The following is a 16628-nucleotide window of genomic DNA, read 5'->3' as shown; positions in this document are numbered from 1 at the left end:
ATGCTTCCCCAGTGGTAATTCTGGTGTGCAGAACTTTGAGTCTTATTTGAAAAGGTCAAAAGACCTTGCCGAACCAACCTATTCCCTTGGAAAGCACTGTCCATGCATTGTACAAGGGACTATGCAGTTTACATAGGGAGTTGGGTAGGTTACGATGTTGCAAGTGCACTTGATAACCGGCTTGAGGGGGCATGCCGAAATGAATGATATGGAACATCTTGGCTACTGTTGTAACCTTCATTACTTGAAGAAGGGAACGAGACATGGTGACCTCTGGCCACAACACTGAACTGCCCCCGGAAATGGCCGGAATACTGTCTCAGCTCCTTAGCACAAACCTGAATGAGTGATGCATGCTGGCTCCCTTTTATAAAGTATGTCTGGGGGAGTGGCATGCACAATTCCACTTGCCAATTCTTATTGGCCTTTTCGCAAAGTTTTAGAGGTGTTTGGGGCTCCCAAGTGCGACCCTTAGCGTCAGTCAATCGACACCTCATCTCGTTTCATCCATCAGGGAACAGATATTACAACATTAACCAAGACGTTCACCCATTTCTTAAAAAAAAAAAAAAAAAAAAATTTGAAAAAATTACATTAATTTACTCTTTAAATTATATATAACAGTTTTAAAATGACTTAAAGACACCAAGTTATGTAGCCTCAGTTTCGTTTGAAGACAGTTCCAGTCCGAGGTTGCGGCAAATTTAAAATCAGTTTTTATCAAGTTGACACTAGCTATGTTTCCATCCACCTGTTTTTATGTGTTTTTTGAGATATGAAAACATTTTGCATTTTGATGGGACGGCAAAACTGGACCAACCAGCGTCACACAGCATCTTAAGTGCTGTTTTGGTCATTCTGACTTAGCAAAGTCTGTCATCAAAGTAGTTCAGTATAATTACCTCCCAGAACTTTCTTTCACGACTGCATTCCCAAACAGTACGCATCCGCCTCCGAAAGCAAGATAACATGAACATGTTTATTGCGTTTCTTCTGTGCGCTCTCAGGCGCAAGTAATATATTATATGCGAAGATTATGATATACAGTGGCTTCTCCTACCGCAACAACTTCCATTTTTCTTATATATTTTTTATATTTAACACCAGTTTATCAGGAAGTGACAATTTTGTTATTTTCAGTTCACTGGATGGCAATGCTGCTTTATTCTCAAAGAATCTCTTACGCGATATTCTTGTTAGTTAATATTCTTATTATTATAGTTAAATGCTACAGGTGGTGGTCATTCTACCACATTAGTAAATAAAAAGGTACATTATAAGAATATAATAATAAATTGGAATGAGAAAAGAATTCTGCTCAACACTCACTGAGTTGTTTGTTGTGTGATTCCTTCACCTTGACATTATTCCCATGGTGAATAGCACAGACTCTTGCCACAGCATGTTAGGAGCCATAATTATAATGTCTAAATTCAATGATCCCGCTTGCCAGAATTCCATTTCCTGTATAATTTCAAGTGTGCTTTGTCTGTTTGCCAACTAGTGACTTGTTGGGGCTGTTACACCAAGAGCTCTTTTGAAAACCTGTCATCTGTGTTTTTCTTTGCTAGTTGTGTTCATTTCATTTACACTTCTGAAGCTGTCAGCCTTGGCGCATGATTGGGATGGCAAAATCGGGTAGCTATTGTTTCTGGTGTTGTAAGTATGAATTTATTCACGTTGGTGTGTCCCCGCACCGAGATGTGACATTTCACCACTGTGTTTTTAGACAGTTCATCCGTCAACGGCAAGTCTGGAAGCTAGGCAAAAATGTGTTGTGATCAGAATTTGGGCTTTCAGCTTAGTTCAGATGCATTTCCTGTAGGAAAGAGCAGAGCCTGCAAGACAGAAAAAGAATGGTGTTAAAGGTTTAGTTGAGGTTTGCTTCTGTGTAAATTCATCTCCAGAGCCACCTTTATCTCTGCCATTGCTGTGAATTACACTGGGCAATTTTATAGTTTGTATGTTAAACTAGCACATTACCTTTCCTTTTTTCTTTCTTTTGTTTCCTGAGCAGCAAATCAGCATTCTAGAATGATTTCTGAAGGATCATGTGACACCGAAGATTGAAATAATGATGATGAAAATCTATAATATATATATACACACACACACACACACACACACATATTGCAAAATACCCAGAATTCTCTTTTACGTTTTTAGCACATAATGTGTTGAGCTTCTGAAATGACACAAAAAAGCACCATAAAAGTAATCCATACAAGTCATTTGATATATTCAGAGTCTTCTAAATTCAAATGATACCTTTATGTGAGGAATACCGATCAAAGGTTATTTGCTGAAAATCTTTCTGTCAGTTGTTGATCTCTTTTCTATTTAAGTATGACACATTTTGGTGTATTTAAACTGAATGAGATTTGAGACCTGTGGTGAAGGGGTACCTTCACGGCCCCAGAGCCCATTATGTTACATTCTGCAGTATTTTTCTTTTATGTTTAACCGATAAAGGAGCTCCCTGGATTGTCTTCCAGTCTGTCGTGCTCCATCCAGCTGTTTCTGAACACGGGTACATTTGCTTCCTAACGGCACCCACACACTACAAGATAATCGGGCCGATTTTGGGCCCATTTCTCTTCTTCCGACAGTCCTCGGTAAAGTCCCGATTATCTTGGTCAGGGCTGGCGCTAGCCATTTGGGTGCCCTAAGCACAAATGCTTGGTGGTGCCCCCCCACCCCCCCCACCCCCCACCCACCAAGGGAATAACAACCATTCAGAATTTCTTAGTTAGGTTCTCTTTACTTCCAAAATAACTGCTGCAAATAAATAATTTTACATTAACAATGGCACCAAACATGAAAAGAAATAAATAATATAAAGGTTAAAATTATAAATACCAAATACCACCACAATTACTAAAAACACAGATTTGGAACTGAACAATGTAAACACAGAAAGTTAAAAGTGCAAAGGTCAGGCACAATATAATAATTCTGTACATAATTTGACAACTCTGTGAATATGAAAATATACAAACACTGAGATTGTGTTTTTTTTTTTTTTTTTTTTTTTTCTAATTGCAGTTTCAAAGTTTAAAAAAATATATATATATATTAGCCATGCAGGGCTAAAGCCCCGGATCTTTTGCACTACTATAGCGACGCCCCTGGACATGCATAGGCGTAATTTGCGGGTAGGACATGTCCCCACCACTTTTGAAACATCTCGCGGCACGAATGTACCAATACAAACAAACAAAACATCTCCAGTTAACCAGCAGAGCATTCATTTAATTCGTTTTTGAAATAAGAGTCGATCTAGCGCTGAAATGTGTTGTTTTTTAAATCAACTGATCAAAGTGCTCGTTGCCGAGCGATCAGTGGCGCGGATACTATGTTTGTTTCTGGCTCGCGCACAGCCTTCACTCAGACGCGCGTTTCAATCCGTTGTGGAGAGACTCTCTATTCGCTCCGGTACAATTAGAAAACAAAAAGCACAAAAAGTGTCCCTGCCTGATATACAACCACTAAAAAACATAATCGGTTTTGATGAGAAAAAAAAAAAAAAACTATATGAGTGCGGATTAGAACTCAGAACCTCTGACACGCTTGGCAAAAATTCTACCACTGGACCACTTAAATACACACATAGTTATCGTCGGATCAACATATAATAGGCCTCATTGAACGACCACTTAAACCCAATATTAACATGCTTTAGACATATTTTATTTGTTATTTATACTAGTACCCTATTGTGATGATTTTTCACGATCCAGATTTTTTGGTGCCCCCCCAAGCACTTGGTGCCCTACGCGCAGTGCGTGATGTGCGTGTGCGGAGCGCCGGCCCTGATCTTGGTGGTTCTACAGATTATCTTATCAGATTTTCCTGAGGTGTGTTAAGAGTAATTAAATCTGCACAGAAGAACGTCGGGGCCGCACTGATCTCAATTCATAACATGTTGAATATGTACGATAAGAAATCCTGTTCACAGTAATAAAAAATAATAATTAAAGATTAAAAAATAAAATAAAAAAAAGATAGCAAAACCGCCCAGTAGGTGGCCATATGTACTAAAATATATATATCGCCATTAAACAAAAGACGAAGAAAATAGTAGTATGGCAAGCTTCTTCTTAGCGTTCGTTTCCATGGTTGTTGAGAATGTCTTTGTCACCATTAACTCTGAGTTTCATACTCCGGGTTGACTGAACTTACTCATGACCGTGGTTTTGGAAATGATAGCTTTTAGCATAAGTTCTACCAGGAAGACACCAATGCCACCTCATTCATTCATACTAATTGGTCTGGCCAATCACTGCTTGACACCTGGAGTATATATGGAGTATAACTCTGTTTTACTTTCGCAGTTGATGACGCTGATATTCCCCTCCATCCTCCCCACCACCACCAGGTTGGTCCCTATCCATCCATCGGGAGTAGGCTCCTCCCCTGCCTTCATCTTCAGGCAGGATCAGCCGAATCTGCAACCCCTAGGATTTGGACTAAGGACGGGGCCTACGCCAAATAACTTTTTTTATACAACTAGACATGAATCATTGTAGCTCACTACCATCTGCTAATACTAATATTAAATAAATACCATGTAAACATTCACCTCCCCTCTTGAGTCTTTATTGTAGAACCTGCATACCTGCATAGTATGCAAGGTTTAGGTTAACCAACCAAGAGTTCAGGGTATATGTGACGGTAAGTTAACCTTGCTTTCTGGAATACCCCCCTGTTGTGTGGGGGAACCCCAAGGACAAACGCACACACAATCTGTAGATTGTCACATGGAACCAAACGATAGTCAATCAGAAAGTGAGCTGACAGAAGCATAACACAACTTCTTCCAAACTTCTTTTTTGTTTTTTTTTCCCCACAAATGTTCTGTAAAAATCAGTCCAAACACTATTACCGCCATTTCTTCTTGCCTGTATCCTGCCATGTTTGTTTACACTAAAGTCATGTTTGACCCCAAGAGATTTTGCAACATTTCCCGTTCACAGTCGGAACTGGTTGTTTGTGAATGGAATCTGTTAGTGAGTGGTGTGCTGTCTTGGTCACATCTAGGCACACCACACACTATATGAACAAAACTGTTAAATCTATGAGATTTTTTTATTTATTTATTTTTTATGTGAATTTATTTTTTTATTTCATGTTTGTGGTCTCTGACATTTTGAAAATCTGATCCAATTGTAAAAATATTTTAGTGTGGACTAGCCTTAAGCACCACTTACAAATCAGCCTATTTACTTAATTTCAGAAAAACAGTAAACAGTAGCAAAACAGAAAACAGTAGCAAATCAACCAGCGTAAATTATGACAGGCTTTACATTTAGATGAATTGGTTGCAGAAAGTTGTTGAGAAGAATAAGAAAAGAAAGATTCATTGTCAATTCACTGTAAGGATTCTCTCTCTCTCTCTCTCTCTCTCTCTCTCTCTCTCTCTCTCTCTCTCTCTCTCTCTCTCTCTCTCTCTCTCTCAAAGAAAAAAAAAAGCAGTACTGAATAATGACTGCTAAGCTCCTGCATTCAAGTATTGCTCATATCTGCATTCTGATATGCTCATGTGTCCCAAGTCGTACACACACAATTATATCAGACTGTAGTTGGTCACTGAATGTGGGAATAACTGGATTTCTACCAAGTTCTGGATCAAGATATGACAAGTGTTCTTCAGTTAATTAGACTAGAGAGTAGAGCTGGAGCTCGCTGCTCATTTTTTGGCCTCGTCCTTGACCCGTGTAATGTAATATCAACACTGTTCTTCAGGGCTTTCACTCCCTGACCATAAGCTCTCCTGACAGTTTGACTGATTTGTGATTCATCAGCTCTATTCCAACACCTAGTGAGCTCCTTGCCGAGGCATCATAGGTGTGCTCCCAATGTGAAGGCCATTGGGAACAGCAGCTCATTTTTTTTTAATTAGATGTCTCATTTCGCTTTAAATCTAAGGCAGCACATCAACTGTCCCAGAAGACAATCCCAGAAATGCTTTGCAAAAAGGTCAGTATCAGTTTTTAAGAGTAGTTTGCTAGTATGCCAATTCAAAAACAGCCTGCAAGGACAACATGGATTATACATGTATTTAATTCAGTCTTGAAGATTATCAATATGAAATAATTATATGCAACTGTATGGAATATTTGTGTGTGCAATATATATTTTTTTGTGCTTCTTAACCATGTATAGGAAGTGATAGTCAGAAAAAGCATACAAACTGTACTATATACACTTGCCAGCCCTTGATATACACTATACTATATACACTTGCCAGCTTTTGATAGCTTTTGATGTTGTTTTTTCTTACTTTTGTAACCTCCTTTATCTATCCAGCTGGCAGTGCTTCAGCTGTAACTTTCTTCATTAACCTCATTACCAGCAGTGTCCATCAATCATTTGTTTTGTTTGGTTAAAAGCTGTGAGCGGTTGCTGCTAAGATTTATCCCATGTGAAGTAGTCAATACTCCTGCTCTCTGTCAAGTGTATACTGGATGAAAGTGCATCGAAAGGAACTGTGTGCTCGCATCGCCTCATGCAGACTGATAAATGCTCTTATCGATTGTGATGTTGCAAATATATCCAGGTTCTGCTTGTGTTTACCAGAAGCTTCTTGAAGGAATATTTTTACTTTTATTTTTAAGTTATTTTTGTCAAAATAGAAAGCTTGCATATTTGTTTAAGCACTTTGTCTGTAAAAAAAAAAAAAAAAAAAAAGGTATAATTCCCCCAAAAATAAAACTTCTAATGGAACTCAACCTCATGTTTTTCTGTAATTTATAATCTTGAATATTCCTATTTTTAAATGTTCTGCACCGTTCTCAGCATTTAAAAGCTTTCCTTCTCATTGCACTTTCAAGTAGACCTTTCCTTGAACTACCATCTCTTCATTTTTATCCCTGTCTATGAATAGAACTTGTTTTTGTCAATTTGTTTCTGTTAATAAACTGCCTACCATATCATTTTTGGGTCAAACGTCGTTTGAAGGGGAGCACAGTTTATGTAGGGTTCAAGAATTGTGTGTGTGAGTCGCGATGAAAGCTTCATGACTAAATGGTATTGTCATGGTGCATGTCTCTTATTTGGAACTGTGAAAGTAAGACAATAGAGTCCAACTAAAGGCACTAGACTCTCAGGGATCCTTCACAAACAAGAGCGCTGCAATACAATAACAATTAAGAGTCCTGAAACGGCTGCTAGGGCCAGTGGATCTGCACTTGTGTCCTTGGTTTAGAGATGGCTCTTGGAGATGGTATTTCTATAAGGACCGTATAAAAGACAGAATAAAGTATATGCAAAATAATCATTACATTTGAAATTATAGAGAGTTAATGATGTTAAATCTTTATCATTTAGTCTGTCTTTTTCTCAGATTTTTTTCATCCAGACATTTTATTTGTGGTGCTTGGCAAGGTATCACTAAATCAGCAAGATCTAATTAGTACTGTATGTGTAGGTATTCGTAACATAATGTTTACTTGATTATATGTGCTAAAATGTACAATATGGACAGCATCTAAACCAGAGATGCCCAAACTAGGGCCCGCGGGCCAAAGTTGGCCCGTGGTAACCTTGGATTTGGCCCAATTTGACCTTTGACCGTCCAAGGGGGGAGGGGATACCTTCGACACAGATCGTCATTTCTAATTTGACATAACATTTTTGTTTGTTTTATTGTTGAACTACAACAGAGTAAACTGAAATTAAATGTTTAAATGAAATATAAATTAATTCGATTTTTTCCTGTAAATCCGTAATTCAAGGTGCAGCACCGCGTGCTTTGCGACACTTGACGTAAATTAACGTCAACAAATGAAACGCAATAATGGAGAAATCAAGGCAGTGGCACACAGACAAGAGAAATTTTAAAAAAGTTTGGCAAGATGAGTTTTTATTCACTGAAGTCAAATCAAAGGCAGTGTGTCTAGTTTGCAAACAGTCCGTTGCTGTTTTAAAAGAGTACAATATCCGTCGTCATTATGAAACAAAACATTCTGCAGCTTTCTCAAAGTACAGCGGCGAGGCGCGAAAACAGAAGGCTAACGAGCTGCTTGCTGGACTTCGATCTGAACAGAGCGCGCTGCTACGTCCTTCATCAGCACAAGAAAGCGCCACACGGGCCAGTTATCAGATTTCCGCTCTAATTGCTAAAAGTGGAAGAGCCTTCGCTACTGGAGAGTTCGTCAAGGAATGTCTTGCAGTGGCTGCAGAAGCAGTTTGTCCTTCTCAGATACGAATGTTCTCACAAATTAGCCTGTCAAGAAATACTGTTACCCGACGCATAGAGGACATGGCTCAAGACATCGGCGAGCAAATCAAGACAAAGGCAAGTGCGTTCTCTGCCTATTCAATAGCCTGCGACGAGAGCACCGACATATCCGATTCCGCACAGCTGTTGGTATTTTTGCGTGGCGTTAATGAAACTTTTGATGTGACACAAGAGCTGGCTGGCCTTGAGACCCTTTCTGGTACAACTAAAGGAGAAGATCTCTTTTTTGCTGTTGAGAGAGTGTTGGAAAAAAATGAATTAAAGTGGGAGAAGATGGCCGGCATTACAACTGACGGAGCGCCGGCAATGGTAGGGAGGAAATCTGGCCTTGCTACATTTGTCTCTCAGAAAGTCAGTGAATGTGGAGGAAAAGTTGTTAAGTACCACTGCATTTTGCATCAAGAACAACTATGTGCTAAATCTGTCGGGCTTGTGAATGTGATGCGTGACGTCGTCAAAATTGTCAACAATATACGCTCCAAGGCGCTTTCTCACTGACAGTTCAAGACACTGATGGATGAGATGGATGCGCAATATGGTGATGTGTTGTACCACCAGGAGGTCAGATGGCTCAGCCGGGGAAAAGTTCTGAGGAGATTTTTTGATCTGCGTGATGAGATCAGAGTTTTTCAGGAAAGGAAGGATGGTAATATTCAAGTGCCCACTGATAAGAAATGGCTCTCTGACCTGGCTTTCCTTGTGGATGTAACAGAGATGCTCAATATTTTGAATGTTCAGCTCCAGGGAAAAGACCAGATTATCACCCAGCTTTTTGATCACGTCAGAGCCTTCAAACAAAAACTACTGCTCCTCAGAAGACATCTCTCAGCAGGTAACAGTAACATTTACAGTTATAATATTCAGGATATTTTGTGCAATTATAATTATATTATTATTAATTATATTTAGAATTATATGTGGAGTTTACATTTATATTCAGTCATGTCAGCATTTGTATTTTTGTTGTACATCAAGCTGATAAAATTTGCTAGTTTCTTAAATTGTCATAAAATAATAATTTCCTTCTTTTTTCAGTTATTTATTCTATTTTTTCTCCCTCTGTTTTACATGCCTGTCCCAGTCTCACACTGTTATTTCTGTTTCTCCTCCCACATGCAGGAAATTTAGCCCATTTTCCCTGTCTTGGAGAGGTAGGCATGGTGAAAGAGAAGGTCCATGAGTATGATGCTGTTCTCAGCAACCTTATCCAGGAGTTTGACACTCGCTTTGAGGACTTCAGACACAACACTGCTGACTTTGAGTTGTTTGCTCAACCCTTCACCATCAGTGTGGATTCAGTCAGAGATGATCTTCAGATGGAACTAATTGAGCTTCAGTGTGATTCAGAACTGAAACACAAGTTCACATCCCTTCCCTTGATAGACTTCTACAAATGTGTCCCGGCAAACAGGTACCCAAAGATGTGTAAGCAGGCACAAGTGATGCTGTCTCTGTTTGGCAGTACCTACCTCTGCGAGCAGACTTTTAGTCTGATGAACTTAAACAAGAGTAAACTCAGAAGCAAAATAACTGACTCTCACCTACATAATATCTTGTCTTTGTCTGTAAGTCAGCTACAGCCCAATCTTGAAAAACTTCTGAAAAATAAGGACCAGCTTCATATCTCTCATTAGGTCACTGACATTGCAACCTCATGGTTTTATTATTGCTTGTGTATTTGGCATTGAACTGTATTGTACATTGAACACTTGGGGATTGTTGGTTTTATTGTAATAAGTTCATTAAAATGCAAAACTTTACAAATAAAACTGCATTAGTGAATCAGATTAAAGTTGTTTTATATTTATTTTAAATATTATGAAATAAATAAACCCATAGCAACTTTAATGTAATACAGTTTGATTTATGATGCAAAATTTACTTTTGGCCCACGGCCCTCAATCAAGTTTGATTTTTGGCCCTTCATAGGAAAAAGTTTGGGCACCCCTGATCTAAACTGTAAAGGTATTTACTGTATGTATGTCCATTACTTTTCAAAAGTTTGGAGTCAGGAATATATATTTTTTTCTTGAAAGTCTCTCTTGTTCACCACAGCTGAATTTATTTGATTAGTAATACAGTAAAAACTAAAACTGTAATACTGTGAAATGTCATCACAACTAAAAATAACTGTGTTCTATTTTGATATCAGTTAAAATTTAATTTATTCCTGTGATCCAAAGCTGAATTTTCAACATCAATATCCAGTCTTCAGTGTCACATAATCCTTCAGAAAACATTGTAATATGCTGATTTGCTGCTCAAGAAACATTTCTTATCATCAGTGTTGAAAATAGTTGTGCTGCGTAATATATGTTGTGGATGAACCATGATACATTTTTTTTAATTTTTTTTTTTTTTTATGGTATGTGATACGGATAGTTCTTGAAGAATTTTGAAATTTGTTTACAGTATATATGTTCTTTCTGTGTCTTTTGATTATAAATGCAACCTTACTGAATAAAAGAAAATCTTCTGAACAACTTTAGAGTTATACATTTATTTATAGATGCATTTTACTGTTTTTGCATTTGCAATGGTTGTCTGATTTAAACATATCTTTTTATTATTATTTAGAATCAATTATGTAGCTTGACAAAGATATTGCTTTCCTCAGTAGACATTCAAACTGATTTTGTGATTGTGAATTTAAGATTGACCTGAAGAATATCAGCTAGATGCAGGTAATGCACTCGCTTAGTCGATCTCACTCTCATAACACTCTGCATAATACAATAAGATGCTGTAGATTTGAAAATTAAGCTTTTCCTCATTATGGTTGAATCACGGATGCTACACCAGTTACTTTGCCAAGATATCTCTTATTTATTAATTTTACATGTCAGAAATATACGAGAGAAACGGGCATAGAAGAAGGAAGGTTATGAGAGGTGGTCTTCATTCCAGATTTCTCTGTCACCTCACCCCATCATGCCTTAATGTTTCTCTGCGGTTACACTATAAGGCAGGGGTCACCAAACTTGGTCTTGGAGGGCCACTGTCCTGCAGAGTTTAGCTCCAACCAGGTCCAACAATTAATTGGAAGTTTAATTGTTTTTAACTGAAAGTTTCTAGTATGCCTATTGAGACCTTGATTAGCTGGTTCAGGTGTGTTTAATTGGGGTTGGAGCTAAACTCTGCAGGACAGCGGCCCTCCAGGGCCGAGTTTGGTGACCCCTGCTATAAGGATTGAGCTTATATACACCACTGAGGGATTACAAATCCATTATGTTTCAGTTTATTATTAAAATGGAACGTATACCTCATGCTTACACATGGCACAATCCACTTTCCATATTAAGAAACTACCCCTCGGTGTATACATTTGTGGTACATTTGCATCAGTTTAAAAATATTCCTTTCCTTGTAAGGAATATACAAACTGTACACTTTTGCTGTATCATCATCAGTAGAACATGTTACATTGCACACATATTTCTGTTTATCTTGCTCCCAGCTCCTCTCCCTCTGTCTCTGCTTACACACATGTACAACACACTCTGACTTCACAAAATACAATACACAAATGATTATGGAAATTAATACAGAAAAATAATACAAAAAAAAAAATAATAATAATAACATTAAACAGAAATTCAGTCTTCAGCTGCAATGAAGCAACTCAGTGTTACTTTGTTACTAGTTCTAAAGTGACATTCTGGAATTTGAAACGGATGTTTGGGCTTAACTGTTAAACTATGTTTTACTATTTATTACTATTTATTATCTTGATATTTAAATCCGTGGCGGAGGGAAGTAGTTACACACAGGGATTTTAAAGGGGGGGTGAAATGCTCATTTTCACTCAATTTCCTGTTAATCTTGAGTACCTATAGAGTAATATTGCATCCTTCATATCTCCAAAAAGTCTTTTGTTTTATTATGTTTTTGAAAGAAAGATAGGCTGTACCGAGTCTTTCCGGAAAAAAACGAGCGGCTGAAGGCGGGCCGTGTGGGCGAAGCTTAGCTGTGCTAACGCGCCGAGCTAGTGACAACACACAGAGACATTTGTTCAACAGTTTTACTCACCGTCCGGTTCCAACGCACGACCGCGAACCTTTATCATTGAAACTGCTCGATCCTTAAGCATTAGACAATCTGCAAATCCGGCGATCTGGGCTTTGTTTATAAAACAATCATCGTCGAAATGCAGGGAACAACAGTCTTACACAACTCCGTTTATGCTCAGGAAAACAAACTCCATCCATGGGTTCCTTAACGCTGGGTTCTTTGGGAAACTGTGCAGGGTTGTCTTGCCCTGGCAACCAAAAACACACTTCTTTGGTGACATTGACTTCCCAAAAGCCGGGCAGGGCGCTTTGATGGGCGAACTGCTTTCACTCTCTTGCTCTGGTCTACGAGTGCGCGCGCGCCCGCGATCTTACCGGAGAAGTGCCCTTAGGACCCATATAAGGAAATTCCGCTCTATCTTACGTAAGACAGAGCCATACTCGAAAAAAACTTTCCGAAACTTGTGACAAACCGGAAGGAGTATTTTTGGAACAAAAATACTCCTTCAAACGTACAACTTAGTTTTTGAAACTTTGTCCATGTTTAGCATGGGAATCCAACTCTAAAAAACTCAGTATGCATGAAATAGAATTTCACCCCCCCTTTAAAGTTGTTGTTTCTTATTTAAATACCTGTGCCGTCGAACTGTTGTATAAATGCAATATCACATGAGTAGCCATGTGATATGGCTCTGTATTAGCAATATTGCACGGCTACGAGTGTGATATTGCTCACATATAGTGCTGTAAAATCGATTAATCACAATTAATCACATCTAGCAAAAGTTTGTGTTTATATAATATATGTGTGAAATTATGTTTGAGCTATATGACTGTTTGTAATTTATGCATGATAAAAAAGTAAACCTTTACCACAGAACTTTTATTCTATGCGCAGTATTTTTGTGCCATTGGCCCTCGGTTCTGCATCCAGGTTGTTTTGAGCCTATAATTTGAGCTGTAAATGTCAAGTGATTCATCCGTTTAGAGCCGCAGGAAATGACATAATGACAACGCTGATTGGCTGAGGACATCACAGGAGCATGCACAGTCGTTCACGAGTGACTATCCTGAGCTGTGTCATTAAAGTGCAAGTCCATGTCATGACGCCAAAAACTGGCAAAACATCTATTTTATCTTTTGAATGGCCATAGATGCTTTTTGGGTCCAGATGATGTCGGATAAAGGGCTAAATGGGCCATGTTAACTAGATGAACCGAGTTTAGAACACTGTGATTGAAAAATTTTAAGCACCACTCCCATTTCCAGAAAATGTAAAAATCACAATCATTTCAGAGGAGAAATAATAACAGGCTTGGTCGAAATAATGCAGTAATCATAGCTCTGAGGATTCAGAAATCTCAAGGAGATAAGAGGTTGAGAGGAACTCAACGAAAACTGTGCTTTCATATAATGGAATTTTAACAGCTTTAAAATCTGGTTACAACAGAAGAAAATAAAACCTTGAGAATTGGTTTGAAGTTGCCGAATGAAGTCTGACGAGGGCAAAATCTTCTTAAACTAAGTCGGCACCTAAACATGAAAGAAAAAATGCACTCAGGACCGCCTTAATAAACAGACCTTTCAAATCAGCCGTGTCAAAGAGCAGAGTGATAGCGTCAGAGAACACACCGGAAAAGATCCCGGTGCACTGGCTTCTCCTTCATTTCCTTTTTAGTGTGGTGGCTCGGCCCTGGAGGAGTAATTACTTTAAGGAAGCTAATAAAGAATAGATTAGGCTGCAACTTTGAAGAACTCATTTCAAATGGTGCATATGAGAGAATAGGCAGTCTAAAGGCAATATGCGTATGCATTGGAGCCCGGGGAAAGAGACAAAAAGGGACATGGAAGGAGGATGAGAGAAAGAGAGGGAGAAAATAAAGCAGAATATGGTGAATGGGTTCTGATTTGGAAACACTGTAAAAGGTTAATTAGATTAGTTTTTTATACATATTTATTTTAATCCAGCAAAGATGGCTTTGAGCAGTGTAAACAATGGATTCATCATCCAAATGGATTAGCTAGCTTTCATGTGAGAGGCGAAGGAAGCCACTTGCCACTTTTTGCTAATTGATTTGACTGTTGTTGGTTTTCTCAGCATTCCACTATACGTTGCAATCAATTAGTATACAGCGATGGTGGCCTCTAATAATTCTCCTCTCAAGAGAAACATGGTTGTTTTTAACGGGTGTAAAGTAAAAAAAAAATAATAATAATTCAATTATGGTTTGTTAATTATCATATAGTAATCATATAATTATCATATAGGAATATCATATAGTTTTTATTGACAATGATCTTGCATGATTTAATTTTTAATATAATATTTATTGTGGTTTCTGTATAATGTAACATTAAGAGCAAACATTAAGAATTTAAACAATATTTAATTTAAACAATATTTAAGTCATTTAAGTCTGTTTTATTTGTAGTGAAATTTGCAAGTAAAAAATAAAATCAAATAAAAATCAAAATAATGCAGAGGACACAAACATAACTGGATTGTAACATTTTACACCATAATTGAAAATTGCTGACAAGCATAATTCACATAGGTTTCATATTCACTGCCTTAGAACTTGTATTTTTGGAAATATGTTGAAATATGTTGGATTTTATTATTGTAATTATTATAATTATTTCATTTCAGATTGGTGATTATTTCAGATTATTTCAGATTGGTGCACAGTTAGTGTTGTTCTCTTTTGGAAGAGTGTGATTGGGGTTCAGCAATTTAAAAATTTTCAGTTGTGCACGAGAGAGAATAAATCAGCAAGATCTCATTAGTATTTGTAGGTATTCGTAACATAATGTTTACTTGCTTATATCTACTAAAATTTACAATATGGACAGCATCTAAACTGTAAAGGTATTTACTGTATGTATGTCTATTACTTTTCAAAAATTTGGAGTCAGGAATATATATATATATATATATTCTTTCTTGAAAGTCTCTCTTGTTCACCACAGCAGAATTTATTTGACTAGAAATACAGTAAAAACTGTAATATTGTGAAATTTCATCGCAACTAAAAATAACTGTGTTCTATTTTGATATTAATTGAAATGTAATTTATTCCTGTGATGCAAAGCTGAATTTTCAGCATCATTATCCAGTCTTCAGTGTCACATGATCCTTCAGATAACATTGTAATGCTGATTTGCTGCTCAAGAAACATTTCTTATTATCAGTGTTGAAAACAGTTGTGCTGCGTGATATATGTTGTGGAAACCATGATAATATATATATATATTTTTTTCAATATTCTTTGACGAATAGTAGGCTACTTGAAGAAGTCTGAAATTTGTTAACAGTATAAATGTCCTTTCTGTCTCTTTTGATCAATATAAATGCAACCTTGCTAAATAAAAGAAAATCATCTCTCAACTTTAGAGTTATACATTTATTTATTTAGATGCATTTTTACTGTTTTTGCATTTGCAATGGTTGTCTGATTTAAACATATCATTTTATTATTATAATCAATTATGTAGCAACTTTTTTAGCAATTTACAATATATAGGCTATTCAAGTCAAGTCATCTTCATTTATATAGCGCTTTTAACAATGTAGATTGTTTCAAAGCAGCTTTACAGAGATAAACGTATAATTTATGGTAACAGAGATTGTTTTGGCTTTATAACGGTTGTTTAGTAAAGTTATTTTCCAGCTAAGGTTAGTTATGATTGATTCGCTTCCATCGCAACAATCATTTGTTATTAAATTAGGGGCCACTAAGACGACACCATTCTCTCTACACAGACTTTAAACGCGAACCTGTGAGAAACGTTGATGGCGTTCACATGCGCATTATTGGTTCTATAGTTATGTGCGTTTGAATATATGTGCGCAGGTTTGGAATTCCCTACAAACCAAGCCTAAACAAAGTACTGGTGTTTCCTTATAATTTTTGATACAGAATTTCATTTTATTTTATCAATTCGGGGTAGATACGCGAATTGAGTTTCCCGACAACGCTTTATCTGTAGAGTGGTAAAAGGATCCTCCATAGGGAGAGACTAGTTGGCACTTCAGCACTGCATTGTCATCGGGTCCAGGCGAAGGTCCTTCATCAGATCTGGATACGGCTGTGGTAAACCTCGGGATAAACAAAGACACTAAAATTAGCGTAGATGCCATTCTTCTTATGATGTAACGAGTACATCAGGATTTATGGGAAGTGTTCCCAATTCCAGCTGACCTAATCTATGCAGCCTAACATTGAATTATAGAAGTCTATAATGTATTATGTGTATGCTAGGTCAAAGAGATCTGTTTTTAGTCTAGCTTTGAACTGACAGAGTGTGACTGCTTCCCGGACAATGATAGGAAGGCTGTTCCAAAGTTTTGGTGCTAAATAGGAGAAGGATCTACC

Source organism: Scardinius erythrophthalmus, assembly GCF_964197995.2.
Source record: "Scardinius erythrophthalmus genome assembly, chromosome: 8".
NCBI classification, from domain to species: Eukaryota; Metazoa; Chordata; class Actinopteri; order Cypriniformes; family Leuciscidae; genus Scardinius; species Scardinius erythrophthalmus.
Note: the sequence above shows the minus strand (reverse complement) of the source record.